This window comes from Macaca thibetana, chromosome 1, assembly GCF_024542745.1.
Source record: "Macaca thibetana thibetana isolate TM-01 chromosome 1, ASM2454274v1, whole genome shotgun sequence".
Taxonomy (NCBI): domain Eukaryota; kingdom Metazoa; phylum Chordata; class Mammalia; order Primates; family Cercopithecidae; genus Macaca; species Macaca thibetana.
In genome coordinates, this window is record NC_065578.1 from 37,611,343 (window position 1) to 37,623,516 (window position 12,174).

At 51.6% G+C, this 12,174-nt stretch overlaps 2 protein-coding genes across 5 annotated transcripts in view; both read left to right on the forward strand.

Moving 5' to 3' along the window:
* The window catches only part of NDUFS5 (NADH:ubiquinone oxidoreductase subunit S5), a 1,192,795-nt gene that overhangs the window by 717,390 nt on the left and 463,231 nt on the right, over positions 1–12,174 (forward strand). The window lies entirely within an intron of this gene.
* The window catches only part of AKIRIN1 (akirin 1), a 1,026,732-nt gene that overhangs the window by 582,494 nt on the left and 432,064 nt on the right, over positions 1–12,174 (forward strand). The window lies entirely within an intron of this gene.

Consider the following 12,174-nt stretch of genomic DNA (forward strand, 5'->3'; position numbering starts at 1 on the left):
GTACAGCAACAAGAGCAGAGGCCTCCGCACCCTCCACCACCACCCCCTACCACCCACCACCCCTGCTAGGTGGGAAGGGAAAGCCTTAATATTCCCATTTTATGCACCAGGAAACCGAGGCTCAGAGGCCTGTGCCTGGCCCACCGTCACACAGCTAATGAACAGCAGGGCCTGGATTTTTTTCCCCTTTTTCTATTTAATCACATGCTATCTCTAGATAGAGATGCCATATTCTGTTTATAATGACCATCCAGTTAGTGTGGAGGCTCTACCCCTCCCAGGACAAAGAGAGGCCTGTGGACAGTGTCCTAGTGACTCTTATCCCATGGGAGCGTGTAGTGTGGAAATAATTTAGGAACTCCCTGCTGAAGGGCCAAAGTCCAAAACATGCCTGTGATGTGGGCGTCCGCAACTCTGAATGCCCCCTTATATATGACAGATCACCTGCCCCCTTTGCCCAGGTCTCTCAGGGTGCTGGGATTTCTATGTTTTCTTCCAAGACCCTGGTACCCAGCTCCAAACTGCCTATCTTTAATTGGCTGGGTCCCCTTCCTTACTTCTCACCCATTTCCTTGTGGCCAAGGACCATGTCCACTCCTCCAGAGGACGGCACAGCATGGTAAATGAGGTTTGGAGCTAGCAGATCTAGGTTCCAATCCTAGCTCAGCCTCTTTAATACTTGTGTGACTGCTGGCAGTCGCTTAACTGCTCTGAGCTCAGTTTCCTCCTCTGTAAAACCAGGATAATACGTCAAAGGTTTTTTTTGACATGAAGCTAATGACCTATGAGTATCAGGATTCTTCACTCAGGCCTCATTTAGCTGGAATTCAGACTGATCTGAAGCTCATGCTATACAGTGGTCAAAAGCAAGTCAGACCACCTGGGTTCAACTCCCAGATCTTGCACTTATTCACCTGCCGTGTGACTCTGGGAAATTTACTTAACATCTCTGAGCTTCAGATTCCTCACCAGTAAAATAGGGATAAAAACAGTGCCTAACTCATGGGACTGCTTTGCACTGAAAAGCCATCACTCACATTAACAGCTTAGCACAGTGTCTGGAACTTGACCAGTGCTCAGTAAATGTTTGCCATGAGTTATTAGCCATTAGTAATGCATTGGTGAATTGGTGGACAGGTCTACAAGGAGCAAATTTGCATAAGGTTTCAACTATAGGAATGAGAAGGTAAACAAGACCTTTGTCTTGGACCTTGGTCTTCGGGGCTGTCTGGCATCTGATCCCTGTTGAGGGACTGAGCAGCAGGCAGAATGAAGGTGAAGGAGCCATTTTCACGTACCAAGTTACAAAATGTGACACAGGATGGTATAAGGCAGTGGCATTTCCAGGAAATATAAAGCGTCTATTTATTGAGCAGCTATTATATTCCCGGGCCCACGCTTAGTGCTGAGGGCTGAGTGGTGAGCCGGAGATACAACCCTGCCCTCGTGCAGCACGCAGTCTGGTGCTGCTTGTGGGTCTGCACACCAGGGCACTTCCCTCAGGGTGAATTCTAGCAACCTTGCGGGGGCCCAGCAGCCTCTGCCAGTTCCAGGCTGCAGATATTCCTGGAGGAGTTTGGAGAAGCAGAACATCAGAGAACAATTACCCGCCTCACAAAAGACACCCCAGAGGGCTTCCAGAAGTAAGACGGTGAGATCGCGAAAGGGCAGGTAGGAGCGTGAGGGTGCATTCAGGGCTGTGATGGTGGAAGGGTGACATTATGACCTGGTGAAACCTGGGGCAGTTAAGGATCGGAATGTGGGGCACCTGATACGAGGCACAGCACTCCGTCGAGGAGGGCTGCTTTCTGCCCCTCGCAGGGCCTGCCCACAGACACAGATGCACTCAGTACTGTCCACATTCATTCTGCATGCATGTGTTCAAAACACACAGCTGGCACACACGGAGCATTCCAGGGGTACACACAGGGACACATCTCACAGTGTACACAGAAGACACACATCTCAGACCTCAAACACAAACCAGAGGAGCCTCTCCCCCCGACGTCTCTACACACCTCTGCCTTCTCGCTTCCCCTCCCTCTAGCACCCTGTGGACTTTGGGGGCTGGATAGATGTGGGCCCCAGTCCCAGCCCTGCCACCTAGTAGCTGTGTGACTTGGTAGAGTTAAACTCTTTGAGCCTCAATTTCCCTTTTCTATAAAAGAGGAATAGCAAGAGTCCCTGCCTCGGAAGTCTGCTGAGAGGATGAAGTGAGCTCAGGCATGTTAAACCCTTAAAACTGTATCTAGTACATATCAGGACTTAATAAATATGAGTATTGTGTGTGCCCCCTACACCCGCAAGCATGTGTACACCTACACCCTGTGAACAACGTGTTCCTCTGTGGGACCCATGCCTGGAACTGGTCATAAAACACACGTGAGCATCACAGATTCTAGCCTGGAGACCATCTCACCAGGCCAATACACCCCCCAGAACACACAACCCTAGAGACCCCAAGCCTGGCCTCCTTTTCCTGGGCAGCCCTGTGGAAAGGTCCCACAAAGGCAGCTTTTCCAGGAATGCCCTTGGAGCCTGAGCCATCCTGAGGCTGGCATGCGGCCGGGAGCAGCTCTGCGAGTGGAGGCTGGACTGGGCAGCCTCAGACCCCGAGGTGCTTCCCTATTCTTCCATTCATCCCAACAGGACCCTCCAGCCCCATGGTCCAGCGGAGACTCAGGATCCAGCCCACAGCTGCCTCCCCTCCTTCCCGCCTCGTGCCTCCACAGCCTTTGTTATCTCAACTACTTTCAGAGAGTTCTCTTTTCTCCCCCTCGACTCCTCTGATGCTAATCTCTCTCCATAAATCATACCCTCTAATCTTTTCATCACCTTTCTCTGATTAAAGCAGCCTCGGGGGTTGGGAGCCCCAGTCCTCAGTGACTAAAACACTTTGATGTCCAAAGACAGTTCCAGAGGCTGCAGCGCTGGCTGGCGCGGTCAGGCCTCACCCACCGCGGGGCAGGCCAGGCGCAGGCGTCTACACAGACACGTCCCGGAGTTGTCCTGGGCTGCCAGCACAGCCCAGCACCTCGAGGGTTTCACAGATCTCTTCATGAATATTTCTCACTACACACTGGATGTCATTATTCTATTGAGAATCAATTAGCCCAAATGTTGTTATGACAGCTACAGAAAAATGATATTTTTAGCTTCGCTTTATGCTGCTCTGTCTCTTCGCAGAATTATTGAAAACCTTAAAACTAATCTAGTGGCGTCGCGGGCCTTTGTGGCAAGCCGGGGGGCAATTGATCTGGGAATGTGAAATTGTGGGAAATGCAGGGCTTTTCTCAATGAAGTGGGATCGCCTCAGAAATAACATCCAGGATGGGAGGCAAAGCTTGACCTTGGGCAAGGTACTTAACCTCTCTGAAGCTCATTGTCTGCATCTGTCAAATGGTAGTAACCCCCCCCCCCCCCCCCCCCCCCCCCCCCCCCCCCCCTCCCCCCCCCCCCCCCCCCCCCCCCCCCCCCCCCCCCCCCCCCCCCCCCCCCCCCCCCCCCCCCCCCCCCCCCCCCCCCCCCCCCCCCCCCCCCCCCCCCCCCCCCCCCCCCCCCCCCCCCCCCCCCCCCCCCCACCCCCCCCCCCCCCCTGACACCCCCCCCCCCCCCCCCCCCCCCCCCCCCCCCCCCCCCCCCCCCCCCCCCTCCCCCCCCCCCCCCCCCCCCCCCCCCCCCCCCCCCCCCCCCCCCCCCCCCCCCCCCCCCCCCCCCCCCCCCCCCCCCCCCCCCCCCCCCCCCCCCCCCCCCCCCCCCCCCCCCCCCCCCCCCCCCCCCCCCCCCCCCCACCCCCCCCCCCCCCCCCCCACCCCCCCCCCCCCCCCCCCCCCCCCCCCCCCCCCCCCCCCCCCCTCCCCCCCCCCCCCCCCCCCCCCCCCCCCCCCCCCCCCCCCCCCCCCCCCCCCCACCCCCCCCCCCCCCCCCCCCCCCCCCACCCCCCCCCCCCCCCCCCCCCCCCCCCCCCCCCCCCTCCCCCCCCCCCCCCCCCCCCCCCCCCCCACGTCTACCCTTAGTGTTCTTTATAAGGACGAAATGCAGCGATGCAGGAAATGCACTCTGCAAGGCATTCAGCAGCACCATGGGAGGCACCCAGCAGGTAAGTGACACTGGTGATGGTAGCTAAGCTGGGAGACCCTGGAGCAAGGCTTCCTAGGCTCAAGTCCCGGCTCTGACACTTCACAGGTAGGTGTCCTCACACACATCACTTCACCTCTCTGTGCCTCAGTTTTATCATCCATCAAATGGGATTCATCATACCTTTTTCCTTTTTTTTATTTTTGAGACGGAGTCTCGCTCTGCCGCCCAGGCTGGAGTGCAGTGGCATGATCTCAGCCCACTGCAACCTCTGCCTGCCGGGTTCAAGCCATTCTCCTGCCTCAGCTCCGGAGTAGCTGGGATTACAGGTGCGTACCAACACACCCGCCTAACTTTTGTATTTTAGTAGAGACAGGGTTTCACCATGTCGGCCAGGATGGTCTCGAACTCCTGACCTCGTGATTCACCTGCCTCAGCCTCCCAAAATGCTGGGACTACAGGCATAAGTCACCGTGCCCGGCCCATCATATCTATTTTATAATGTCGTTGTGAGAATTAAATGAGCTAATACCAGTAAAGCACTAAAAAACCTGGCCTGGCTCCAAAAAAATGTCAGCTCATTTTAACGTAGGATGGCTGTCACTGTCATCTGCTCCCCACCTTTGTTCATCCTGACCCCTTAGCCTAAAATCTTTCCCTTCCCATCTTTGCAAGTTGAAATCCTCCCAACAATAAAATCTAGCTCAAATGTCACCTCTGCCACTACGCCTGACAGACTGGGGCTGGGATTCTGGCTTCAATAATCATCACTGGGAGACCCCACACAAGGCATTTAACCTCTTTGCCTTAGTTTCCTCATCAATAGAAAAGGGAGAATAGCTTCCTCCCTTCAAATCAGGGGCTGGCCGCAGCCACCTCTACAGCCCCGTCCAGTTCTGAAGCTGGGTCAGCAAGTCCTCATTCATTTTAAACATTTGCACACTTCTTTCCCCATCAGGAGAGGTTTTACAGACTTACAATAACAAGGAAGCTGTTTTATAGCAAAAAGAAAAAAAAATTCCTCTTTGGCTGGGAAGCCCTGAAACAGAGTTGAGGGAGAGGCAGTTCCAGCACAGTCTCCTGAAGCAACACGCTCTGCCAAGACAGGAGCTGGTGTCAGAACAAAGGCTGAACCCTTCCCAACACCTTTGCTTCCAGCCAAGTCACATCCCACTCTCCCGTCCAGCGGGTTTTGTCCAGCTGGAGTTTAACAGCACCTGATGGCTGACATCTTTCGGCAGGGAAAGGGCCAGCGGAGCAGGCTGGTAGAGCACCCCAGGGTCCCCAGTGTGCCCTGTACCCTGTGCTGGCCACCCCTGGCTCTCTGCCTGAATAAATTCTTGCAGTGCTGTAAGACTCAGAGTGAGGCAACCCTTATTATACAACCTCCCCAGTCCCTTCATTTGGGATTACTTTCCCTCTCTCACCCCTAGCCCCCCACTGCACTCTTTCTGGCTGCTGCTGTAGGCTTTGTATAGTCGCCACCTCTGACCCCAGTCGTGTGCAGGCCTGTCTCCCCTGCTGGACGGTGACCAAATGGAGAACTAAGACCTAGCTCCCACACACTGAGTGTTTCCCACTCTGCCCTCCTGCTCTTGTCACCGCATTGTCTGCTGGGTAAAGCTGTCCTCCCTAGAGACTACCCTGTTCAATGCCAACTCTTTGACTTCTGGAAGAGGCCCCTGCCCAGCATTGTGTCCAGTGTCACCTTGTACAGCCATGTAGGCTGTCGTGCACTGCACAATCAGTGGTACCATTCATATAGCCCAGAATGATTCTGCATGGATGTAAAAGCGTGGGAAAACCATCATGGTTGTCTGTGAAGATGTGACATCCCCAGAGTTGGGCACCACCGCGCCCCTGCCTGTGCTCAGGACCTTTTAAAGACTTTCACTGACTCTGGTTATACTGATTTTTGAAGGCCCTATCACGCATAATAACATGCATATGAAAACACATCCATATACCTCAATTAATAATTTCTTGCTATAAAAATATTTTGAAAAGATTTTTCTAATTTGACTTCTGTAATAACTTGGTTATGAGCAACTGATTTATGTTCAGCTATGATTTCTCAGCAACCATTGTGCATTCTTCAGGATCCTTGAGAAAAGAGAAAATCAAATCTGCAAACTTGTTTCAAATGTAAAGCAATTTTTATGAATTTAGCCATTAACAAAGTTGAACTAGTGTTTTAGAGGCATTTAATTAAACACCTTTTTAAAGAAATCTTGTAGTTTTCTTTTTCATATTTTGGAATCAATAATTTCTTCCAGAATTCAAATATTTTCATGGGCCTCAAGCATGAAAACACTTCCTTCCCAATTTCTCCTCAAATGGCAAAGCCAGTCTATAACTTTTAAAAACACCTTACTGAAGGGTTAGCGACCAGCAAGTGGTTACATGTCCCTATTTATTCTGGCAATCTGAGTGTAATTGTTACTAGCTCCCCTTTCACTCTCTAGGGTGTGCCGATTTGGACCATCAACTGTATGGTCACCTTGAAAATAAAGGAAGGAAGTGCCATAGAAAAAAGGATGGCCCAGACCTAGACCTGCCCCAGAGTCCCTTCCAAACAGGCTCTAAGCCTTTCCCTGGCCAGCCCCCAAAGGGTCCAGGGACGCTCATCCTCTACCCTACCCCACCACCTCTAGGAATGTCCTAGGGATCTCCACACCATAGAGTCCAGAACAAACTGCCCCTAGTACCTGAAATAGAAAAGTATTTTTCTTATGCCCAGTGAAGGCCTGCTTACCAAAGTCCTCATTTCCTGCTGCAGGAATGACATCTTTCTTACAAGGCTGACAATGGACATTTTCATTTCCTTTTGTGCAAACCCTACTCCCATCTATAAGGGTGTGCTCTGGCCCTATGACCCCAACAATAGAATTGCAAAACAGTTCCACATTGATAACTGTCCCAGAGTCTTAATCTATATATCTTTAAATCTTAAATCTTTTATGGAACAAGGCAGAATATCAGTTAATCAACCAATCAATTTCTCTTTTTAGCACCAATCAGATTATATCATGATTAAATCCATGAGTCCCCCTCCCTCTTGGAGAGGGATGTGGCTGCCTCATTCCTCTCTGTATCCCCAGTGCCAAGCCCAGTCAGGCACACAGCAATGCTTGCTAAAGAATGAGAAGGTAAATAAATATGACAGCAATTTTCTATTGGACTGTGAGCTCCTTGAGAGCAAGGATTGTGCTCGTCCATTTCTGTCTCCACCACCATATGCAATAGCTCATGAGAGATGCTCACTGGAGGGCAGAGGCTCATGGAATATTTAACTGAATGGATGGGTAGATATAGATAGATAGATAGATAGATAGATAGATAGATAGATAGATAGATGATGGGATAGTTGCATAGATGGATGTTTGGATGCATGCTTAGAAGGATGAATTGTTAGCCTGGGGACTGGGTGGGGTTCAAGAAGAAAACAGAGCTGCTTTGACCCCCCAAGAGTTTCTCAGGTCTCAGCTCCAATTCCCATCCATGGCTGCCTTATGGTTCCAATCCTTGAATTCCAAGAGAATTTTATGTGTTCTTACAAGAAACTTTCTTCTATTTGAGACAGTTTGATTTGAGCGGATCTGTTTTTCTAACCAAAAGACCATGACTCAGATAGGAGCCCTCCCAGGTGGAGCTGGGGTAGGGCGGAATTAATACTTACCTCTTGACTGTACCACAAGTGGGTCATAGGAAGCATGGCGTATTCATTCTTTCTCAAGGTCTTCCCCAAGACAAGGCTGCAAAGCTAGGCCGGTTAGTGACGGTGGCTTAGCTCGGTTTAATGAGCCTGATGTGGGAGTGCAGAGTGTTGTGCCAAGTGTTGGGTGGACGTCTATGAACAACTCGGTCCTTGGTCCTTGCCCTTGGAGCAGTCCACCAGCTCCTAGCATCACTTCCAACAGTTGCTGCAACATCTCAGGTAAGTCACTCCCTATTCTGGGCCTCAATTCTCCATGTGTAAAATGTGACGTTGGAAGGAAATCACTGAGCTTCTCCTGCTTTAACATTTTAAGGTTATGTGATTTGCCCAAGGTCACCAATATAACCCTGCTCTAAAAGATTCCTACTCTTCGGTGGGATAACAGGTTTTAGCTCACCAATTCGGATGCAAAGCCCCACCCCTTTTACCAGCTTTCACACAAGCACAGAGAATACAGTTTGATTCTGTCATGTTTCTGAAGATATGTCGGTTCACCCACTCCTCTACCTCACATTCCTCCTGACACCCAGGATTTCTTCCGCATTTCTCCAGGCTTAAATCCAGCCTACCTTTTAGGCCAGTCCTCTCCTCCAGGGAACCTTCCCTGCTCCCTCTTTTGGAAATGACGTCTCCTTCCTGGCACCCTCCGCAGGGTGAAGTACCTGCCTTATGTCACAACAGGTTCCATCTCCCTGGTGTGATTTCCTTTGCAGGATGGTGAGTTCCCAGGAGGCAGACAGAGCTGGGTCTGCTCACCCCTCTCTCCCTAAGAGAGGCTTGCTCAGGGCTCTGCACACAGTAGACACCACTGAATGTTTAATGGTATGGACAGCTAGGCAGTGATTTTTATGATATTGTAGAAGGATACTTTATGACCTAGTAAATATTCAGATTATTGTTAGATTTTTTCTTAAATGCCAATTACAGAACAGCAGGTATTCTATAACATAACATTTAGCTAAAATGTATTTGAAGGCGTGTGGGGAGATGTGCGTGTGCTCAAGACATTCATTAGTGGTGGTAGGATCTGGGGTGACTCTAATTTTCTTCTTTCAGCATATCTGTGTTTCTAAACATTCTAGAATGAGCATGTATTCACTTTCAGAATGGGAAAAAAGAGGGAAGCAATTTAACAATAAATAAGTCAATGTTTGTTTAATGAATGAAAGTGCCAGGCTCTAACATGTTATGGGAGATTCTAATTTGGAGCTGGATTTTGGAACAGAAGTCATCTGCTGCCAGGACGCATGCCCCCCCATGCCCCCACCACCACCACCCAGCCATTGCCAGTGGAACTCCAGCATGCTCCTGGCTGTGGAATTGCTCCTACAGAGTTTGCAATGATCACTCATGGTCCAGCGTGAGTCATGGTACCCAGCTTTGCTGACAGCGATGACCACAACCTCTCCATGTCTACAGCACCCTATAGTTGACATACTATAAAGTGTTTTACATACACCTCCTCATTTGCTTCTTATAATTCTGCAACGGAAGTGTTAATGCCTCCTAGTACCTATATGGAAACTGGGGCCTAGAGAGAATGACTGATGAGGTGGAGGTTAAAGTCATAAGCTAGCAAGGGATAGATCTGGGATTTGGACCCCTGCCTTTCACTCAAGCCGGGTCCTCTTCCTCCAGTTCATGCAAATCTCCTGATGTACAAATCGGAAAGGGTGTCTAGGGTGACAAGGTACCCATATTTCTGTGTGCACCAGGGTGGTTCAGTCCCCAGGAAGGCAGGTTGAAGGGACAGCCATTTTCCGCCTGGAATCTGCAATGCTGAGGAGCTCTCCAAGCAAGGCCCCCACAGGAGCAATCCCTCCCTCCCAGCTTGAGGGAGACTGTCTGCTGCTGCCTGTGTAAACCACTGCCTTGGGTGCCGCAGTGGCATACAGGGCAGCAGCAGGTGTGGTCAAGCAGCGCTGGTGCTGGCAGAAAGCTGGGCAGCATTTCTGCTGGGCGATATGGCCTGTGTCTGGAACTCACGGGGGAATTCACCTCTCTTGGAGTGGAATCTGGGGCTGAGCTTGGGCTACGTTGCAGTAGGGAGAGGCACAGCCGGGGAGGCCCAAATGCCAGGGCCCCTCTCTTTCTATTTCGTGGGGTGGGGGAAACCTGTGTCCTCAGAGATCACACAAATCCTCAGAAATTTACCATCTGCTATCACCATCTCACCACAAGACCAATTCTTTCACTCTACAGATCTCGTGTAGATCCATTGAGAAGCTTCTAAAAATTAATTACATTTTTTATGAAATAAAATTATAAGAAAAATAAAATACAAAATACTAGGGAAGATATTAAATATTGAATTTGTATATAACTTCCAAATTAAATCATTTCAAATGTTTTAATGAGAAACTTGAGTTTGCTTCTGGAAACATTTTTTTTAAATATCAGGTTTTATGCTGGAAATGATTACACACAATTGATCAACTGACTCCACAGAAATAAGCAAAACTTTTAACGAGGAGCTTTTCAAATTCCTGACAGACACCATCAATGAGAAAGTTTGCTCTCACGTGTGATAAAATATTTATAATCAGTTTTAGGTGGGTATTTAATGCAATGATTGAAATTAGATTTACAGAATTGAATGGGTCGTTTCTTTATTGAAAAAAGTAACGTTGGAATTTCTTTTGCTAAAGCCAGTGGGTGTAGGAACCAATCAAACTTTCCCCCATCAAGCATTTCAAAATAACCATGCAGCTCCGGTCTGCAGACCAGAAATGCACTGTTGGAGGAGTCAGCCTGCAGTGGTCCTGGATGCCTCTAAATGGGCAAAGCAGGAAGGGCAGAAATATCTAACGGCATGTGAAATCAGATCCAGGGTCACTGGATCTCACCGCCCCCCCACCCCCCGCGGCCCCACCTCCTTGACCCCAGCCTGGGCTGAGGACACCGTGGACACCTGGAGCACACCGTGGACACCTGGAGCACAAACTACAGACACTCTAAGGGGCCCTTGATGACCTGAACAGCGGTGTGCTCTGCAATCCCCTGCTGTAAGCGTCCAAGGGGGAGGGAACTTCCCTGACCACACCCAGCCCATTTCAGCAGAGCAGGGAGTGCCAGAGACCACACATCCTGCCGGACACTCTCAGGAAACTCAGGGTGCCCTCCTTAAATCCCTCCAAGGAGCCCCAGCCCAGGCTGCTCCCTGCCAGAGACAACCAGCCCAAGAACTCCAGATGCCCCAGGGGTCACTTGGCTGTTCGGCGGGTGAGTAAGGATGGGGGCATCAGTATTTCCTGGTCCATCAGGTGGGAGAGTCTGGTTTGGAGGTGCCACCTGCTAAGAGAAGCTGAAGGTCTGGAATTTACCAGAAGGAATTTTTAGCCAGTTTTAGAACAGTGTTGGAGAGCTGTGTTTGGGAGAAGGGGGCCCAGTGGCAAAAGAGGCAGTGCCCAGAGTTAATGCCATTGGGATGGTCAGCCAGCAAAAGCCACATGGATAATGGGGGCTTGGCCCAGATAGGACTTGAGGCCCGTTCCCTTCTATTCTCCTAGATCTCCAAGAACCCTCTGAAAGGACCTGAAAAGTACATGGGAACAAGGCTTCGCTCCAAACCACCATGTAGGCATCAACCATAGGAATGCGAGGCCTGAGCTGAGACCGGCATCCTTATTGTTGAGCGAGAGGAGGAGGGAGAGACCAGGGGAAAAATGGGGGCGGGAGGGTTAGAGAGGACCCAGCCAGGATGGAGAGAGTGAGACTGGGAGATTGAGAGAAACGGAAGTAAAGACAGAGACCGGGAGAGAGAGGCAGAGAGCTGGACCTGGGAGAGATACAGATGGAGAGAGGCGGAGATGGAAGGAGCGAGGAGCCGAAGGGACCAGAGAGACAGCGTGGACTGGAGGAAGACAGACGCGAAGAACTTAAAGGGGAGCGCGCCCAGGATGAGAGCGAGCCAGAGCGCGGGGGGCGGCGGCGGCGAGAGCAGGCGGGGGACACGGGGACAGGGAGACGCGATCCGGAGAGCGGCGGGAAGTATTCGCCTCCGTTCCTCAAACACAGGATGCGAGCGCCCTTTGGAGAAGTCGCGCTCGGCGGAAACGCTAACTCCCCGACCAAGTGCAAATGTAAAGAGGCCCTGAGAGCACTTTGTGCAAATATCAGGCCGGGAAGTGCTGCGCCCGCGGAGCTGTCGGGCACCTCGGCGCCCCCATGCCCTCGGCTGTGCGCTAATTCACTTTGCCGTCACCTCTCGGGCGGGGTCGGGCGGGCGCGGGCAGCCGGAGTGCGCAGAGGGCGCAGAGCGCCTCGCAGGGCCAGGGGCCGCGGCCCTGCCTAATGGAGCAAAAGACAGATCAGCAGAAGCAAGGCAGGTGGGGCGGGAGCGGGAGCGCGGACATCGGGCACGAAGTCAGAGAAGAAGC